Source organism: Dendropsophus ebraccatus, chromosome 4 (genome assembly GCF_027789765.1).
Source record: "Dendropsophus ebraccatus isolate aDenEbr1 chromosome 4, aDenEbr1.pat, whole genome shotgun sequence".
Classification (NCBI taxonomy): domain Eukaryota; kingdom Metazoa; phylum Chordata; class Amphibia; order Anura; family Hylidae; genus Dendropsophus; species Dendropsophus ebraccatus.
The window spans coordinates 106,674,334-106,695,066 of record NC_091457.1 but is presented as its reverse complement, the minus strand read 5'-3'; the positions used below and the strand labels follow the sequence as shown (position 1 = coordinate 106,695,066).

At 44.1% G+C, this 20,733-nt stretch overlaps 1 long non-coding RNA gene across 2 annotated transcripts in view; it reads left to right on the top strand.

Moving 5' to 3' along the window:
- The window catches only part of LOC138788603 (uncharacterized), an 80,288-nt gene that overhangs the window by 37,527 nt on the left and 22,028 nt on the right, over positions 1–20,733 (top strand). Inside the window, exons 3-4 of one of the 2 annotated variants that reach the window (XR_011362620.1) lie at positions 15,808–15,854; positions 19,363–19,488. The exons of the other annotated variant lie outside the window; for it this stretch is intronic. This is a non-coding gene — a long non-coding RNA (uncharacterized lncRNA). The remainder of the gene's footprint in view (positions 1–15,807; positions 15,855–19,362; positions 19,489–20,733) is intronic. 2 annotated transcript variants of the gene reach the window in all.

The window sequence follows — 20,733 nt, the reverse complement described above, 5'->3', positions numbered from 1 at the left end:
AGCTATCGGAGGTCGCTGAGGGGTTGGGGCAGAGTGTGGGGTCAGTCCCGGCCAGTCCCCTCACCGGCGATCGCCGTTATTATCAGTATAACGGCGGCCACCGGTAACAGACATTGCCAGCGCAGCTGAAAGCTTTCATCTCTTCTCACCGTGAATCCACAGTGAGAGGAGATGAGAACATGTCCCCCCCCTGTCCCCAGAATTAACCCTAGTGACCTGGCCACTGACCCTCCCCTCCCTGGGCGGCCATCTGATCCAAGATGGCCGCCGCCATCACTGTGAACAGACTCTGTTCACAGTGATGGATTCCTAAAAATGATCAAAGCTTCATTCTCTCCACCACCGGAGGTGGCGGAGAGCATGGGGCAATGATCTGTGACCACCCGGTGTGGTCCCAGTACAAGTGATCAGCGGTATATACTATATACCGCTGATCACTTGTTCCAAATGGTGCCAGCACTTTTTTATGCCTGTCACCAAAGTCAAGTGCCCTGGATTACCCGTAACCACCCTGGATTACTTGTAACCACCCCAGATTACCTGTAACCACCCCAGATTACCTGTAACCACCCCAGATTACCCGTAACCACCCCAGATTACCCGTAACCACCCCAGATTGCTAACCACCCCAGATTGCCTGTAACCACCCTAGATTGCCTGTAATCTCCCCAGATTGTCCGTATCCACCCCAGATTGCCCGTATCCACCCCAGATAGCCCATAACCATCCCAGACAGCCCATAACCATCCCAGACAGCCCATAACCACCCCAGATTGCCCGTCACCACCCCAGATTGCCTGTCACTACCCCAGATCGCTCGTAATCTCCCCAGATTGCCCGTATCCCTCCCTGATAGCCCATAACCATTCCAGACAGCCCGTAACCACCCCAGATTGCCACAGACTGCCTGTAACTACCCCAAATTGCCTGTAACCACCACAGATTGCTCGCAATCACCCCAGATTGCTTGCAACCACCCCAGATTTCCCGTCACCACCCCAGATTTCCCATCACCACCCAAGATTTCCCGTTACCACCCCAGATTGCCCGTCACCACCCCAGATAGCCAGTGAACACCCCCAGATTGCCCATCACCACCCCAGATAGCCAGTAACCACCCCTAGATAGTCAGTAAACACCCCAAGATTGCTCATAACCACCCCATACAGCCAGTAAACACCCCCAGATTGCCCGTAACCACCCCAGATTGCCCGTGACCACCCCAGATTGACCGTAACCACCCCAGATTGGCACAGACTGCTCGTAACCACCCCAGATTGCCCATAACCCCACCAGATTGCCTGTTGCCACCTCAGATAGCCAGTAAACACCCCGAGATTGTCTATTACCACCCCAGATAACCAGTAAACACCCACATATTGCCTGTAACTAAAATGACACTTCTTCTCTTCTGAGCCCTGCTGTGTGCCCATACAGTGGTTTATGCCCACATATGGGGTACCATTGTACTCAGGAGGACCTCTGTTACAAATTTTGGGGTGCTTTTTCTCCCCTGTTCCTAGTGAAATTGAGAAATTTCAAACTAAACAAACATGTTATTGGAAAAATTAAATTTTTTTCATTTTTACGGTCTAGTTTTGAATACTTTCCTCCAATACCTGTGGGGTCAAAATGCTCACCACACACCAAGATGAATTCCTTGAGGGGTGTACTTTCCAAAATGGGGTGACTTTTGGGGGGGTTCTATTCTGTAGACATTACAGGGGCACTGCAAACGCACCTGGCGCTTAGAAACTTCTTCAGAAAAATCATGCACTGAAAATACTAATTGGCGCTCCCTTCCTTCTGAGGCCCGCTGTGTGCCCACACAGTGGTTTATGCCCACATATGGGGTACCATTCTACTCAGGAGAACCTGCGTTACATGTATTGGGGTGAGTTTTCTCCCCTGTTCCTCGTGAAATTGAGAAATTTCAAACTAAACAAACATGTTATTGGAAAAATTTAATTTTTTTCATTTTTACTGTCTTCTTTTGAATACCTTCCTCTAATACCTGTGGGGTCAAAATGGTCACCAAACCCCAAGATGAATTCTTTGAGGGGTGCACTTTCCAAAATGGGGTGACTTTTGGGGGGTTCTATTCTGCTGACACTACAGGGGCTCTGCAAACGCACCTGGCGCTCAGAAACTTCTTCAGAAAAATCTGAACTGGAAATGCCAATTTGGTGCTTCTTCCATTCTGAGCCCCGTTGTGTGCCCACACAGTGGTTTATGCCCACATATGGGGTACCATTCTACTCAGGAGAACCTGCGTTACATATATTGGGGTGAGTTTTCTCCCCTGTTCCTCGTGAAATTGAGAAATTTCAAACTAAACAAACATATTTGAAAAATTCTATTTTTTCATTTTTACTGTCTTCTTTTGAATACTTTCCTCTAATACCTGTGGGGTCAAAATGGTCACCACACTCCAAGATGTATTCTTTGATGGGTGTACTTTTCCAAAATGGGGTGACTTTTGGGGGGGTTCTATTCTGCTGACACTACAGGGGCTCTGCAAACGCACCTGGCGCTCAGAAACTTCTTCAGCAAAATCTGAACTGGAAATGCTAATAGGCGCTCCCTTCCTTCTGAGGCCTGCTGTGTGCCCATACAGTGGTTTACGCCCACATATGGGGTACCATTGTACTCGGGTGCACTTTCTCTCATGTTTATTATGAAAATGAGATACTTTAATCTTAACAAATATATTATTGGAAAATTTCTATTTTCCATTTTTTCCGGCCTAATTGTGAATACTTTCCTCCAGCCCCTGTAGGGTTAAAATGCCCATTATACCCCTAGATTAATTCTTTAAGGTGTCTAGTTTCCAAAATGGGGTCAGTTATGGGGGTTTCCAGTATACAAGCCTCCTAAATCAACTTAAAAAAAGAACTGGTCTCTAAAAAAATCAAGTTTTGGAAATTTCATGAAAATTTTATAATTTGCTGATACATTTCTAAGCCCCGTAACACCCTAAAAAAGTGAAATATGTTTACAAAATGAAACCAGAATAAAGAGGACATATTGATAATGTGACTTACTAACTAATTTTTGTCATTCATATGCCTTTTTTTTTTTAGAAGCAAAGAATTTCAAAGTTTGTAAAGTGCAAAATTTTCAAATGTTTAATTATATTTTGATGTTTTTCACAAAAAACACACAAGACAGTGACCAAATTTTGCCACTAACATAAAGTACCATATGTTACGAAAAAACAATCTCAGAACCACTAGCATACGTTAAAGCATCACTGAGCTATAAGCGCATAAAGTCAGACAGGTCAGATTTTGAAAAATTAGCCTGGTCATTAAGGCCCAAACAGGCTTGGTCCCTAAGGGGTTAAAGAGAACCAATCACGGGCGAAAATGATTTTTTTTTTTATTCCCTAATTAGATGTAAATCCTGATTTTAACAATATTTGTAAATATAATTAATTAATTTTAAAGCTGCGTTTTTTAAATATTCCTGTATTACTTTCCTGCCTCGCGCCGGCTCTTTTGAAAAGAGCCGTCGCGAGACAGTAAACTTCCGTCATGCAGAGCGGCAGCAAGGCCGGGGGGGCCCGCCATCTTGATGACGTAACTTGCGTTCCACCGCTGGAACGCAAGTTACGTCTTCAAATGGCGCCCCCCCCCCCCCCCGACCTAGCTTCACCAAACAAGCGGATTAGGTAAAGTATAAGACTGTAAAGGCAGTCTGTATCTTCATGAAGTCTATTTATGAAGATACAGACTGCCTTTGCAGTCTGTATCTTATGCCTTACCTACTACTCTGTGCCGCTGCAGCAGGGCAGGCGCCGCCATCTTGATTACGTCTTTGCGTTCCACCGCTGGAACGCAAGTTATGTCATCAAGATGGCGGCGCCGGCCTTGCTGCACAGAACAGAGGATTAGGTAAAGTAGAAGATACAGACTGTAAAGACAGTCTGTAGCTTCATAAATAGACTTCATGAAGATACAATTATACTTATAATCCCACCTGGACATACAATGATAACTCAATATATATCCCCAAAAGGTATTAGTCCAGATAAACCTCAAAACATCAACACCTCTACATAAATTTGTATACTGAAAAAACACTGAGGCTAGTTCCCATAAAAACCATGTACTTTATTGGTAAAATAATACAAAAACACTAAAAAACAACAAAGAAACAGACCAGGATGAAAAGTGGCAGTGTGCAAAAAATGGCATGTATTACAAAAGATGACATGTACAAAAGAGTAATTCATGGGGAGATAAATTCATAAAGTCTCATAATATTGTGTATGGTTAACTATCTATCTCACTGCGCCCCTACAAGGAGTCTTAGTACCGGTCTCCCAATACACATAACTGATGTCTCGGCCTGCTATTTATACGGTGCCCATGGATGACGTCGGCGCCGGTCACTGGGTCATGTGGGTATCGCGTCACTTCCGCTTCCGGCTACTCAACGCTGGAACGCATATCCGCCGCCTGACACGGACATGCGCACAGCGTACCTGAGGCCGGAAGTGACGCGATACCCACATGACCCAGTGACCGGCGCCGACGTCATCCATGGGCACCGTATAAATAGCAGGCCGAGACATCAGTTAAGTCACGCTCTCCTGAGGAAGCGATAGACGCGAAAACGTGCGTTAGGGGGATCTGGTGGCGGTGGCATAAGTTTACATCACAATGGGTGAGTTCTGTTAATGTTTTTTTGAGATCATATATGTGTATTGGGAGACCGGTACTAAGACTCCTTGTAGGGGCGCAGTGAGATAGTTAGTTAACCATACACAATATTATGAGACTTTATGAATTTATCTCCCCATGAATTACTCTTTTTTACATGTCATCTTTTGTAATACATGCCATTTTTTGCACACTGCCACTTTTCATCCTGGTCTGTTTCTTTGTTGTTTTTTAGTGTTTTTGTATTATTTTACCAATAAAGTACATGGTTTTTATGGGAACTAGCCTCAGTGTTTTTTCATGAAGATACAGACTGCCTTTACAGTCTGTATCTTCTACTTTACTTATTCTGTTCTGTGCAGCAAGGCCGGTGCCGCCATCTTGATGACGTAACTTGCGTTCCAGCGGTGGAACGCAAGGACGTAATCAGGATGGTGGCGCCGGCCCTGCTCCACCGGCACAGAGTAGTAGGTAAGGCATAAGATACAGACTGCAAAGGCAGTCTGTATCTTCATAAATAGACTTCATGAAGATACAGACTGCCTTTACAGTCTGTATCTTCTACTTTACCTAATCCTCTGTTTCTGTGCAAGCAAGGCCGGGCGCCGCCATCTTGATGATGCAACTTGCGTTCCAACGGTGGAACGCAAATGACGTCATCAAGATGGCGGCGCCCGGCCTTGCTTACACAGAAACGAAAGAGTAGGTAAGGTAGTCTGTATCTTCATAGATAGACTTAGGGAAAGATATACTTTAATATTAGGGACAGTGAAATTTAGATGATAGGTTCTCTTTAAACTGGATAACTGGGCTGGGTGGGCTTAAAGGGAACCTGTCACCCCCCGTGCCGGGGTGACAGGCTCCCGACCCCCCGTTAGAGCCCCATATACTTACCTAATCCCGCCGGGTCCCGCTTCTGGAGGTGGTCGGGTGACGGAGATCTCAGCCGCTGCAGCCCGGCGCGCGCGCTGAGAGATGAGTCCAACACCCATAGAGAATGACAGGAGAGTCCAGCGCTCCGTCATTCTCTATGAGCGTTGGACTCATCTCTCAGCGCGCGCGCCGGGCTGCAGCGGCTGGGATCTCCGTCACCCGACCACCTCCAGAAGCGGGACCCGGCGGGATTAGGTAAGTATATGGGGCTCTAACGGGGGGTCGGGAGCCTGTAACCCCGCGACGGGGGGTGACAGGTTCCCTTTAAAAGGGTTTCCCAGGCAAAATATACTGATGATCTATCCACAGGGAGACCCACACTGCCTTATTCTAGGCCCACCATGAAAAGGCCGCAGACTAGAATAAGTACCCTTAAAGGGGAACTATCTGCAGGTTAGACAAGTCTAACCTGCTGATATAGCCCTACTGCACAGGAGGCGCTGAGGAAGGAGGTATGTGTCTTACCTTCATCCTCTGTGCCATTCCAGTTAGTCGTGTGCTCCATGGTCCGGTAAGACCATTAGGAGCACTGGGGCACCCGTTAGGAGCACTCACTGCCTACCCTCATAGCACTGATTCGCCCCCAGTCAGCCCACCCCATTCTAATGATAATGAATGGGCCGGATCGGGACTATGAGGCAGTACTCCTAACGGGTGCACCAGTAAGAAACATGCCTTCCTTCTTGGCGTCTCCTGTGCAATAGGGATATATCAGCAGGTCAGGTTTGTCTAACCTGCTGATAGTTCCCCTTTAATGACTGCTATAAAAAGGCATATTATCGGTCATTTAAAGGGTATTCTCATCATCTAAACTCATCACTTAAAAGAATGCAAAAATAAGCAATTTTGCAAATGCTTTGAATTTGATCCCTTTCTCTCCATATAGTAAAAAGCTTGTTGCCTAGGTTCCCGACCACCACTCTCCCTCTGTGAGGTTGGGCTGGGCCATGATGTCACTTGGTTGTCGGTAACTCGGGGAGCGGTTTATTTATATATCTTTATTGGAACACTTAGGTGAGGTGTGTTTATAGCATGCTGCCTTGTAATGAATGATACTACAGAAAGAGCAGACAAGAAGTATGTTCAGCAGGTGCTGCAACCTCACTGTGCAATAATCTGCAGTGAACTAAGATATTGGAGTGAAATACCCCTTTGATATTAGAGTACTTCAGCTTCCATCACGCCTGCCACTATGTCAGGATGTGCCCCTGTAAAATCTACCTAACATCATTAGTTGTCACCCCCCAAACCCCCAGCTTACCAGAACAGCCTGTAAAGAACACTGACCTGACCATAACCAGCAGTGGCACCTCAAGGTCCAGCTAGCCTAAAGGCACTGTCCCCAGCAAGGCAGAAAGGAGGTTGTGGTATCTCATGCATGACATGCAATGCAGGCTGTCTGTCAGCAGTAATAGATGTAACAGCTTTTCCTATAGTATAAGTTGTGTGGATATCACGTCTGATTACTGTGTAATTTTATTACTACTATAGTATACTACACTACAGCCTTATAAAAAAACACAAGGGATAATTTAATAAAATATTTGGGGAATTCCACCTCTTAGGTAGAGTTACCCTTTAAATATTGATAACATATACAGCTATATAACTATAGATGGGCGTGTTGTATATAGGAGGATGGGGTGCGCTCTCTGCAGAGTATTGCAGCTGGGTATGCTTAAGTAGACAGATGCTTAAGGAGATGAGGGGGGGCAGTAAGACACAGCAGAGAGATGCACATGGTTGATGGTATTAATACGTGAGCAGCTGCAGAGACTGTTATTGCTTCTAATCCATCTACTGCAGTGGCTACAATATTACTCGTATACAGCAACATGCACTTATACACAATCAGAAAAGCAACACATACACAGACCATACATATGGTTCACACAACACATACCTATATAACATACATATTGTCTACACATTTAATCACACATACACTGATCAACTACACATCTTCATTACATGTTTTGCTGCATATTATGTGCATTTGCTTTGCAGGATTTACACTTTACCTTACCGATCTGGCAGCGTTTCCTTCCAGCGCACTAGAAAAGCGCTGGAGGGAAACGCATCTTTGAACTGATCCTATTGTTTTCAATGGGACAGTTCGAAGCATCCGGCATGTTAATAGTGCTGCCAGCTCACCGGACAGGCCATACGTCAGAACTTATCCTGCAGCATTCTGACATACAGCCTGTCCGGTGATCTGCCGCTACATCCATTAAAGTCTATGGAGTGTCTGAGGCAGCTCAGCACTATCTGTGGTGAACCCCCAGTGTGATGTTATATCGGAGGAGCGGCCGGTCACTTGCTAGGTGTTGTAGTGTGACACCACTTCTATGATGGATGGCCGAGATACAGCCGGACGTCGAAATGTTGTCATGTGGCGCCAGTGCCTGGAGGGCACACAGGTGTGATGGCACACCTGCTTTTATTTTATCCGGTCGGCTGTACCCTTATCCCCTGTGGTCAGTGTCCTGCCGGAATGCTACCGGGTCCCTTGGGATGATGTAGTCATGGATTGCCAGAGTGGTATAATGACCCTCCCGGATAGTAGGATCCGCCACCCACAGAAAGGGGAGAATGTCCCAAGGTTGCGGTGTGTGAATTGTGTTGGTGGCAGTGAATAATCACAGACTCTTAAAATAAAGTTGAGTTGGTTTACTACTTGTAAATGTGCAGCAGGTAATTCAGAAATGACAGTATAAAGTTAATTGAGTTGAAGTCTCTGAAACACACCTGACAAAGTTCCAATAAACACTTGATAAGAGAATGACCAGATCTGTAGTAAAAGTGCAGTGTACAATATAGTCGTGTTGGTTGAGTTGTGCTGAGTAATACGATAGGTAGAGTAGCAGACAGGAGGATGCCGTGAGAGTCTCAACCCATGTAGTAATGTGCTCTGCCGGGAGGTTGGAGGACGAGGTAGAATACTTGTAAGAAGAATGAGAAGAATAGAAAGAACACCTGTGCCCATGTATTGACCTTTGACTTCAGTCTTCACACCACCTTATGCCCACTAGCTTTGGCCAAACAGTACTAATGGGTGACACAGGCCCCAGACCTTGTTACCTGGGATGAGAGGAATGCTGAGGGTTCCCTGCTGACACCCGCGCTGCTAGATGGAGTTCATAGGCTACTGCAACTTTACTCTTTCCAGATCAGTTCCTGACTCTGTGGCTCTGGTATAGATACTGTCCTGCACTGTGACTTCTTGTCCTCGGCGGGGGTTGAGGGGATCTCTGGCTAGTCCTCTCTTAAGGATTGCTTTGGATAGTCACTAGTAAAGAAGGGCGTAACAGTGAGCTGACTTGCGTCCTTCCCATGCGGGGTACTGACTAAGAATGACTTCAGGATCAGGGACCTGGCAGAGGGCCAGGGCCCAAATAGGACCACTGTGGAGAGCTATCTAGCGAGTGTCCTTCCTCCACAACGTCCAGAATGAAAAACTCTTGCTCCTCCTCCACCTATGAAACTAACTTTCTCTCCAGCATGTTAAGTGGGCTGTGAGTGGGTGAAAGAGTGCAACAGTAGAAGGAAGGAGGGAGATAATAGGAGAGAAGAAAGCAGAAATCCTACTGGTCTACAGATTCTGGTAACACACAATAACCCTTTGCGATCCTTCAGCTGTGCAGCTTCCACATATACATACACAATACAGCGACAGCTAGTAGCTAACTTTTAGTACTATTTTTACCTCAATAATAATACAAAAAGTACTGACTTTTGCAAAGTGTTTATATAACTGCAACACCCTTAGTGGGACACCACACTATCCACCTACAGTAGAGGGCTCCCTGTGGTTCCCCTATAGTAGATGACACCCTCTGGTGCTGCCTCCTATAGTAGTTGACACTATAGTAGCTGGCCCCCTGTAGTAGATTGTCCGCTGTGCTGCTGACCCCTATAATAGATGGTCCCCTGTAATGCTGCCCCTGTGTGTTGTCTCTTTAGTAGTGCATTTTTTGCATTGCTTTATGTATAGAAGATTATTAAAATTAATATAAAATAGAGGGAAAAAATGATGGAATAAATAGGAAACTATGGAATAAATATGGCAACTGCTATTTTTCATCGAGTAGAATTGATGCAAGTGGTCGACTATGGACTTTGCCGGATGACTAGTTGAACTTCTCTTTCCCAAGTTTCTGTTTCTAGTCCTAAAATTGGGACATGTTTCTTGTTATGTTATACCTAAAATGATTTCAGGAATACATGGTATACCTCATAACATGAATATTTTATCACGTTTCTAAGTTTGTAATAGCTTTATATTACTTAAAAACTTCAATAAAAATTATTGAACAGGAAAAAAAAGAATAGAAAAACTGATGGCAACTGATGCCTTTTTGTAGTCAGTTTCTGACCAAATAAAACACTTTAAACAGATTGAACTGATAAATGTAAACCCATGTAAACCCAGGTTAATTGAGTGTTGTTATCCTGTTGCAAGTAAAGTTACACCCCTTGCATTCAGGCTTAATTCAGGGTCTGAATACTGTCTACAATTTTTGACATTATTGGACCCATTTAAGTCTATGGACCAATGCACATGACCCTTGATGCTTTGGTCTGTGCATTTTTTTTAACGTCGGGTCATATTTAGAGCTGCTTACAACACAAAACACGTCCTCTAACAAAAAGGCATGGCACTTAATTTTACAGTTATAAAAAGATAGAACTCTACAGTTTAAAATACTGTACATGTCATTTTAGGGTTAAAAAAAATAAAAAAAATAAAATATATATATATTGAATGGTAACAAGGAGGAACAAGGCCATCAGTGTATATTACAAAGTGATGATCTCCTTATCACTATGAATAAACAGCTTTATTTATATAAAGTATTACTTCCCCCCCCCAATAATAATTTAGATTCTATGTCATGTGGCTAATTAGGGTTCCTTCATCTCACATTACATTATGATTTATGATGTAAAGGTGTTCTAGGTGACAAGTCTGCAACAATGTGGGACATTGTTGGGGCACTAATATATTTTCAAATGACAGTATGAAAAAAAATAAGGTTGAGTCATATAAATGAGGTACTGAAAATATTTTCACCTCAAATACTGTATGCGGATGATAATGGTGCATTGATTTATTTATGCAGGTTGATGAGTGACCCACTCTCAGTCTCCATATTAACTGAAGACAACTTTCAAGAAAACCAGCATCAGATTGGAAGAATCTAACCTAATGTTATGCGCTTATAGGGCAGGGGACTTGGGTACTGTTTTAGTTTTATTCTCCTCCACTGCACTGTTTCTTGGTAACATTACTTTTTATCCATATATTTTATCCCTATGCTAATGACTGTATTCAATGGACCAAGGGTGGTACTTCACCTCTTGGTGCGCTGATCTGCCCGCCCGCTGCTTCCTCATGAATATTCATGCGGCGCACTGCAGTGATGAGTGGCCTTCAGTTATGGCACAGCAGAATATTCATGAGAATGCAGCGGGCAGGTTGGTGCACCAAGAGGTAAATGAGCAGCCCAGAGCAGCGGAGGAGGATAATGGTGGTACATTGGTACTCAACGTCCCCCCTTAAGCCCATAACAACAGGTTAGATTCTTCTAACCTGATGTTAGTTTCCCTTTAAGACGCAGCACTGGAGGCAAATTTGCTTCTGTTCTAATATAGAAAACACAATTTCCCAATTGGTTCCGCGTTTTGCACAGAAGCCATTCACTCCGACTGTCTGCAGCGACCTGAAATTTGTCACATTCACACTCACAGAAAAATAATTTCCTTGCAACAGAACTTGTAATAAAATTGTAATTTCTATTTGAAAGCTTTCACTGGCATCTATCACCGCCTGCGCTGTGGCGTGACAGGGAGTGGGAGGAGCTATGTGATTGACACAATAATTAGAGGGATTTATAGATTGGACTTGGCCTCTGTGACATTTCTCAGGTGCACAAGGGGCTGGTGACAATTTGCTGAGCAAAGAGAAGCCACCTGACATGAATATGAATGTGCCTCCCTAACACCTGCATCCAATCTCTATGTTATGCTGAGCAGAGTTTCCACCATAAAATCTGAAATATCAAACCTGGAAGCATCGACTTTTATTAAGTTGTAAGAAATTTTGTTCAGAAGTTGTACCTGTTTGTGAGAAAACTATGTGACAACCACTTTGGCCGCCATTATTATAGCATAGTATAGCATATCATTTTGACTGCTTACACCATCCCCCCACCCCACACACATACAGACATCTGAATTGGCACATACATAGACACATGTCACATTCAGGAGTTTGGGGAAGCTGTAATGCAATTAAGTTAATAAAAAAGCTAGATTTCCTGTCGAGTAGATAATTTACTTAGTTGTCATCTAGCCTTTCCCATCTCTGGAATGGCAAATGCAATTATGTTCCATTGCAATTTGCTATCAGAACTAGATTGAAGTGATATTTTCACCCCCTTACTCTATGTGCGGTTCTCTGCACCATCCACAAGCTTACATATTGCACATTTGATATATACTCTATATGTATAACACTTGTCTGTGTCTTCTTTCTGCTCTAAAATCAAAGCCTCGCCTGGATAATACTGTCAATATAGGAGAGGGGGCCTAACTCCCATGAAGCCCCGCCTAGATGACACTGTCCATATAGCAGAGGGGGCCCAACTGCCATATAGCCCCGCCTAGATGACACTGTCCATATAGCAGAGTGGGCCCAACTGCCATGAAGCCCCGCCTAGATGACACTGTCAATATAGGAGAGGGGGCCTAACTCCCATGAAGCCCCGCCTAGATGACACTGTCCATATAGCATAGGGGGCCCAACTGCCATGAAGACCCGCCTAGATGACACTGTCCATATAGGAGAGGGGGCCTAACTCCCATGAAGCCCCGCCTAGATGACACTGTCCATATAGCAGAGGGGGCCCAACTGCCATGAAGACCCGCCTAGATGACACTGTCCATATAGGAGAGGGGGCCTAACTCCCATGAAGCCCCGCCTAGATGACACTGTCCATATAGCAGAGGGGGCCCAACTCCCATGAAGCCCCGCCTAGATGACACTGTCCATATAGCAGAGGGGGCCCAACTGCCATGAAGCCCCGCCTAGATGACACTGTCCATATAGCAGAGGGGGCCCAACTGCCATGAAGACCCGCCTAGATGACACTGTCCATATAGGAGAGGGGGCCTAACTCCCATGAAGCCCCGCCTAGATGACACTGTCCCTATAGCAGAGGGGGCCCAACTGCCATGAAGCCCTGCCTAGGTGACACTGTCCATATAGGAGTGGGGGCCCAACTGCTGAGAAGCCCCGCCTAGGTGACACTGTCCATATAGGAGAAGGAGCCTAACTGCAATGAAGCCCCGCCTAGGTGACACTGTCCACCGATAAAATGAAGCAATTTTAGAGCAGAAAGAAGACACACACAAGTGTTATACAGGTATATATCGAATATGCAGTATCAAAGGTTGTAGATGGTGCAGAGAACAGCACATAGAGAAAGGGGGTGACATTATCTCTTTAATTCTATGTGACAACCCCTAATGCTGATCATATTGGTTGTTACTCAGCTTTCCAGAAAGAGATATAACTAAGAAACAGCTGAAGGGTCTTCTTACACACGCCATTTGCCTTTGATCGCCGTGTCGCTTCCTGACGGTCCACCCTGGGTGTCTGGAAAAGCTGGATCTAGTCCTGGGAAACTTCTCCCAGTTTCCCTGGACTGGATAAAGCTTTTCCAGGAACCCAGGGAGGAGCGGCTTGGAGATCAAAGGCAGCTGGCATATGGGCCGACGGCCAAGCTTTGCTTTGTTTGTAATATTAATTTGCTCATCTCTAAAAAAGACTTGTTTATAATGGATAGGCTTTGTTTTACTGCAGCAGCAACTTACGATCTATGAAGGGTTTGTCAGATCTACATAGTGACAGGAGTAATGGTTACATGGTAGGATATAGGATCTTATTTGTCACCCCTGTACTGAGTATGAGCATATTTAAGGAGGGAATACAATTATGCGGACTCAAGAAAGAAAAAGAATTTTTCCATTAATGAGAATCACAAATCCAGGAGACCTGCAGCTTTTATTGCTGCTGCATCAACTTAATTGCAGAACGTTTATGAGCTTTATATATTCTTACGTCTAGAATGTCTGTGCTTCATTATTCAGATCCCCTGAGCTGCATTCTGTGGTTTTCCTTCCCAAACTCTGTAGCACCCAGTCTGATCAGACCTGTTGGAGTTAAAAGAGACATCATTTTAATCTGGGAAGGATGTTTTTCTGGAAAGGACAGCATTGTGTGAACACCTCCTCTAACCTGTTCTTTCACATTGGTTTGCCTGAAAAGGAAGCTCTATCTATTAAATGGTCACTGCCTTTTCAAACATCTTCCTTTTATGTATTAGCTTATATGATTCCTTGTTTTCAGATCAATTCATTTAGCTCTAAAGTCTTGGTCAGTAGGTGTCTCACTTCCCTGTAATCTAATACTCCACCTGTTGTTAGAGGAATTCTGTCTTTAGTAACAACTATATCAGGATAGAACACAGGAAGTAACTGTAAAGCCTAGATAGCGCTATGTGCAGAGAAGAGGGTCTGAGAATTCTATGATGTGTACATGCAAGCTGAGCCAATCTGCCTTCTGAAGATGAAGTGCTGCAGTTCTACAGAGCTGCAGTGTAATCTCTCTCTAATTTGTCATCATCATCAGCAGCAGCAGCAGCAACTGTTCACTCCTTAAGGTAACCCCTTCCTTGCTCTGCTGCTGTTTCTTTCATTTCTGCTTACATAGCATCTTGCAAATCCAGTGCATCAGTAACCTCTTGTCCTTCCCACATGCTGTCTATAGTACTGTACTGTAAATCCCAACCCCAGCAGAGTGCCAGCCTGTCCTAGTCATGGCACAGCAAAGAGGAATATGTCAAGTGCAGTGATTGGCTGTCATGGCCGTGCGTGCGGTCCGTGCTTCTGCCCGCTCGCTCCCCGGCTGTGTCGCTCTGCCTGTGCTCTGGCTCCTGTCTCTTTTTCTGCTTGAGGTGCCTGGTCCCTGCCTCCTAGGACGCGCACACGCTGTCTCTGTTATGTCTTAAAGGGTCAGTGCCCTGATTATTGATTGTCACTTTCCCTGCCTCCCAATAAAGTCTGCCCCCTCCTGCTCCATGTTGCCGGATTTTGAGTGCTCTTAGCCTAACAGAGAATGCGCTCCTTGTCCCAAGTCTTATTACAGTGTACCAGTTCTCCTTGTTTACGCCCTTCAATCTGTTCCTGTCTGCACCTGCTCTGACCTGTCTGCCTGTCCCCAACCAAGTTGTTGCCTCATGTTCCTGTACCTCATCTCACTTCACCACCTAGACAAGCAAGTTGCACCAGGAGTAGTGACCTGGGGGCTCACCTACTGCAGAAAATCCATCCTACCTTGCGGCAGCCTCTGGAACAGCAGCCCTTTAGACTCTGCTCCCTGGTGCGGCTTACCACCATCAATACTGGAGGTTCAGCGGATCCACTGTGCTCCAGCCATTACATTGGCCAGACAGTAACTACTGGTCATGCCCCTTGAATTGTAAAAAATTATAACTAGCTGTGCACCATGTAGGGGCTCAATAAACAACAGTAACATAAAAAAAATCCCCTTCATCGGCACTTACTTAAAATTTCTATCCACAACCTTTGTAGCAGACATAATGGAGCAGAGAAAAGAAGTGAATGGCAGAGGATACATAGGAGTCAGTTCTGCTTCACTCGCTTACATAGCTGTGCTGTTATTAATAATGTGCCAGCGATGAATTGATTGCTTGGATTACTCCATGATACATATACGGCACTCATGACTATTACGGTGTCTCTTGGTGATATATGGCTGTGCGTCTCAGCTGTGATTAGCTCATCATCTGGCCGTATACACCTCTAGATATTAATACTCAAGCTGTTTGGTATTCATGTACATAAAACATAACAATTTTCAGAGCTGTATAAATTATATTAGCCTGCTGCATGTGACTAGAATACACAGGGCTGCCGTAATTATATCTGTGGCTGAATATTACGTATATCAAAGACGACAGCCCGTACGCAAGCAAGGGCCCTGCAGACTATCGCTGAGGTACAAGGCACTGAATGCCTCCTACCTCAATGATATCCCCTACTCTTACTAGTGTTTTACATTGCAACATAGCTGGCACAGCAATCCTATTACTTCTTATTCGATTTATCTCTTTTATCACAGAAATTAACCTGTATGTGCACCCCCGGACCGGAACCTATTGCATCTTGGTGAGCGGCCTCCCCTTGGCCCAGAACTGACCTGTGCCCCTTGTAGTCTCACTACAGTTCTAATCCATTTACTGTGTAAATATATTAATATTCTGCAAGTGATCCAACAATTTTCTCTTTATATAAGTGATATTTACAGTAAATGTGCACACATAAAGCCTGTGTCAGTGTTATTATACATCTAAGGACAGTGGCTGTAGGTGGAAATACAAGATACCATCCACTTACCCCCAAATTGTTCCTGTAGACATCTACCTGGCATTCACTTTGCAATCTTCCAGCGCCCTCTAGTGTTATTAATGTAAATGGCACAAGAAGAGGGATTAGTAATTTCCTCTAAATAAAAAATAAAAATCCCCAGTAAATATAAATCATTATGTCCATCTCCCAAGTCAAAATGCTTATATATCAATTTTAGGCTGGGTTCACACTACATTTTTGCAGTCCGTTTATTTCATCCGTTTTTCCATTGACTTCCATTATTTAAAAAAAAAAAAAAAAAGGATTAAAACGCATCAGCTACGTTTTTGTGTGCTTTAAAAAAACGGATACGTTTTGATCCATTTTTTTCTTTAGAATGGAAGTCAATGGAAAAACAGATCAAGACGCATGCACAAAAATGCACACAAAAACGTAGTGTGAATCCAGCCTTTACCTAATTCTGGGAAAGCTGGGTGAAAATAGCTGCCAATGGGCTTTAACCCATTGTCTGTTTTTGTTATACAGTATTATAGAAGCAAGGAAATGATGTATCACTTCATAAGTGAATAGGCCCGCCATTCAATAACCTAGAAATAGTGGCCATGTTGCCTGTTATTCAGCTTTCCTGGAAATTAATACCAACAAAATTTCCTTTCAGTCTTTTTGCCCCCAGACGCCCCTGAATGACCCCCAGTTCATTTACTGCCAGCTTGCAGGAATTTAATAACCTTTGCAAGAGTGCATTGCTAAATTATTCACACCCCTTCAACAACTTCACCTAATAAATAATGGATTTTCCTGGATTCCTTCAGCACTGCATGGAATTATCCAGAGTGTCTGGAAAAGAGGTAACAGAATCGAAAAGATCAGAAAAGGGCGTCCTTACCTTATTGCTGTCATACAAGGCAATGTACCACATGTGCGGCACAATTGGAATGATATAAGAGACAGTATAGACCAGTTCCCAGCAACCTGTGACTATACAGCTGCTCAGTAATACAATATTCATACCTTAATAAATGGAAGGTTTGCATGCAGCGCCCCTGGTGGTTGTCTCTAGATATATACCTCTCTGGACTTAGTCCTGCATCATCTTTATTAGGACAAGGCACCATTACTTTTTCCATTGAAAACCCATTGTTTGGATTCCCCCACTTCCCTCAGTGAAATCCATAGAAAATGAATAATTTAGGAATCAGTCACTGTCTTCCCACCGCTGTAAACACAACATTGCTGGAGGCCTAAATCAATTCCATTATCTGAGGAGTAAAACCAGCAGAGCCGTGTCACTAAACTACACAAACACCTACAGGGGGTGAGATCAATGACATTTCCCTCATGTCCCTGAGGCGGGGGGGGGGGGGGGGGGTCGCAATATCTTATAGATATTTACCAATATTTGCCAGTTTTATATGTCAATGGCTGAATGTATAGTGACAACCAGTATTGTGATGGGGAGAAATGTGCGCAGAAGAATGAACTTCCCTTCTTCTCCTCTTGGCAACTACTAAACTTTAAATTACGCAATAGGGGGCAGCATTGAGCATGGGAGTGAAGACGAATATGAAATTTGAGCTCCATATGCTCCATCATGAGGTATGATAGTAAAATCTATTTAGTAATGTTAGTAAAAGGGGCTGTGACAAGTGGGTTGTTGTAATCCTTCTGCTCCTCTGCTTTCTGTAAACAATTGTACTTGTATTTTTTGAGTTTTCAGAAAGTATCAATGCAGATAATCCTCTGTGAGACTGGTTCCACACAGGCTTCTCCATCTTGCTGGATCACTACTGGTTGTAGATTTTTTTTACAAAAGGAATAAAAACTGCCACTAAAACGTGTGTGAACCTCCCACCCCCCCATCTCCAACCTCCATGTTCAGCCGTTAGTGGGGTAAATGTTAAAACTCTGCAAATGATGTTCTTCTTTGGTCCCCTGGAGCTGTGAGACAGGGCTGGACATAGAGTCATCATTCTTCATACCAGCTAATTAATGGGACTCATTATTCCTACTATGCTACCTGCCTCATGGTTATCCCATGGTAATGTAAAGCTTCATTAAGTGCTAAGAAATATGACGAAACCGATAACAGTAGTAATGTAGACTAGTAGAATATATTATACTACGGATCTGCACATGGCGCCATTATGGTCTGTGAATATCCAATTGAGCCATAGTGGAGAATTTACTAAGGAAAACAATGGTAAAGTATGGTGCTCAAATACTAGGACACCATATAGAACACTGTCAAGTGAGCAATCCCACCAAGGGACATAGGGTCCCCTTTCCACAGTAAAGAGCAGAGAACAAAGGATTACACAGCAGGGAGCCGCTGAAAGCTGCTATTCAGAGGTCAGAGAGGTCAGTGCTGACTGTCAGAGGGGAGAGCCTGGTGATGTAGTTGTAAATTAACTCTTTGTTGTCCTGTTTTGGTGCCTCTTCTCTCCCCTCTCCATAGAGAACAATGAAGACAGGGGGGGGAGAGCTTTAAACTGCTTTTTCATTATAAAAATGCATTTTTCAGCTAATAACCCCAATTACAAAGTTTCTTAAAATTGCCTGTACTATTGATTTCTGGAGAAAAAAAAAATTTATGACAGTGACACTAAGGGTGGGTAGGGAAAAGCCACACTGCGATTATCTCCAAACTATCACTTAGAATGACCCACAATTTCTAAGTATAGTGTCCACCCAATATCAGCCACATCATACCACTCTAACACCTGCTAAACTGTCCTCATGTTGGTAGCCCAAATTGCCCCTATTTTGCAAGACACAATATCCCTTAAGTGCATACCACATTGCCCACATATTGCCAGTCACAATGCGCCCCAGTGTCTCCCATAGTGCCTACCATGTAGCCCCCATATTGTTAGCCATAATATCTCCACAATGTTTGCAACATTTACCCTATATTATCAGCCAGCATGTCAGCAATGCCCCTTATGGAAAGTAAAAAAAAAATTCCAGTGCAGCGTGCTGCTGGATCTGCTACAGATAAACATATCATGTAAGGGTGCCCCCTGATCAGTGAAAAGGGCTTTTATGTATAACACAGCTATGTGGGATGTGATGGCCTCTACCCACTCACTAATAACTGAGGTGCAGGGAGAAAGATCTTTATGTTTACCAGTCCCTGCAGCATGTAGCAGAGCCGCAGCGTCTGACCACTTAGTCAACCAGACCAGAGCTTTTAAGCCATGTTGTTTTATGGACTGTGTTAAAGGATGAGAAAATGAGTGTAACCTGCTTGCCTTTCTGCTTTAAACAAACCATTACAGTTTTATGTGTAAAAATTAACTCTTTGTAGACCAAGGGGGAATTTCTTAGACAACAGAGATGAGTGCACCTTAAGCATACCTGGGTTCAACTGAACCAGAGCGTGCAGCATTCGATTGCCGGTGGCTGAAGCAGTTGGATGCAAGGCCGGATTAAGGTTGGTGGAGGCCCTGGGCAACAATTTTGTTGGGCGCGTGATCTATACAGGTGGCTGATTACTGTGGGGGACTTAGCACCTACCCCTCCTCACTCCTGCCTGTATGGCTCAGCATCCTCCTCTGTTCTGCATATGATGGTCCCTAGAGGCTGCAGTCCAGAGGAAGATGCCAGGCCCTAGAAACAGGATGGGGGAGGGGTGAGCATCGCGGTGTGTTCCCACCTAATTCAATGCGAGAACACAGCACTTTAGCACTTTCTGTGCTCTCTTGCCCACTGTGTTAGCCCCCACAGCAGCATGTGCAGTTGTGAATCGCAGGCAGACCTGGACTTGCAAGTTAAGGTCCCATCTTCAGTTCATAACCATATAAATTACCTGAAGCAGTAAAGAGCAGAAAGTACTTAATGGCTGTGTATAATCTATAGCGGATATGCTACATGTGAATATACCATACCCTAAGGATCATGGCATATATAGCTGCACACAGGCTACATGTCATATACTACACACAGGCTATATATACCATATGCTGCACACAGGCTATATATACACCATATGCTGCACACAGGCTATATATCATACACTGCACACAGGCTATATACCATACACTGCACACAAGCTATATATCATACACTGCACACAGGCTATATACCATACACTGCACACAAGCTATATATCATACACTGCACACAGGCTATATTTACCATATGCTGCACACAGGCTATATATACACCATATGCTGCACACAGGCTATATATACACCATATGCTGCACACAGGCTATATATCATACACTGCACACAGGTTATATATCATACAAAGCACACAGGCTATATACCATACACTGCACACAGGCTATATATCATACACTGCACACAGGCTATATGTCATATGCTGCACACAGGCTATATATCATACACTGCACACAGGCTATATGTCATATGCTGCACACAGGCTATACACCATACACTGCACACAGGCAATACATTATAGACTGCACACAGGCTATATATCATACACTGCACACAGGTTACATGTCATATGCTGCACACAGGCTATATACCATACACTGCACACAGGCTATATACCATAAACTGCACACAGGCTATATATCATACACTGCACACAGGCTATATGTCATATGCTGCACACAGGGTATATATCATAGGCTGCACACAGGCTATATACCATACACTGCACACAGGCTATATATTATAGGCTGCACACAGGCTATATATCATACACT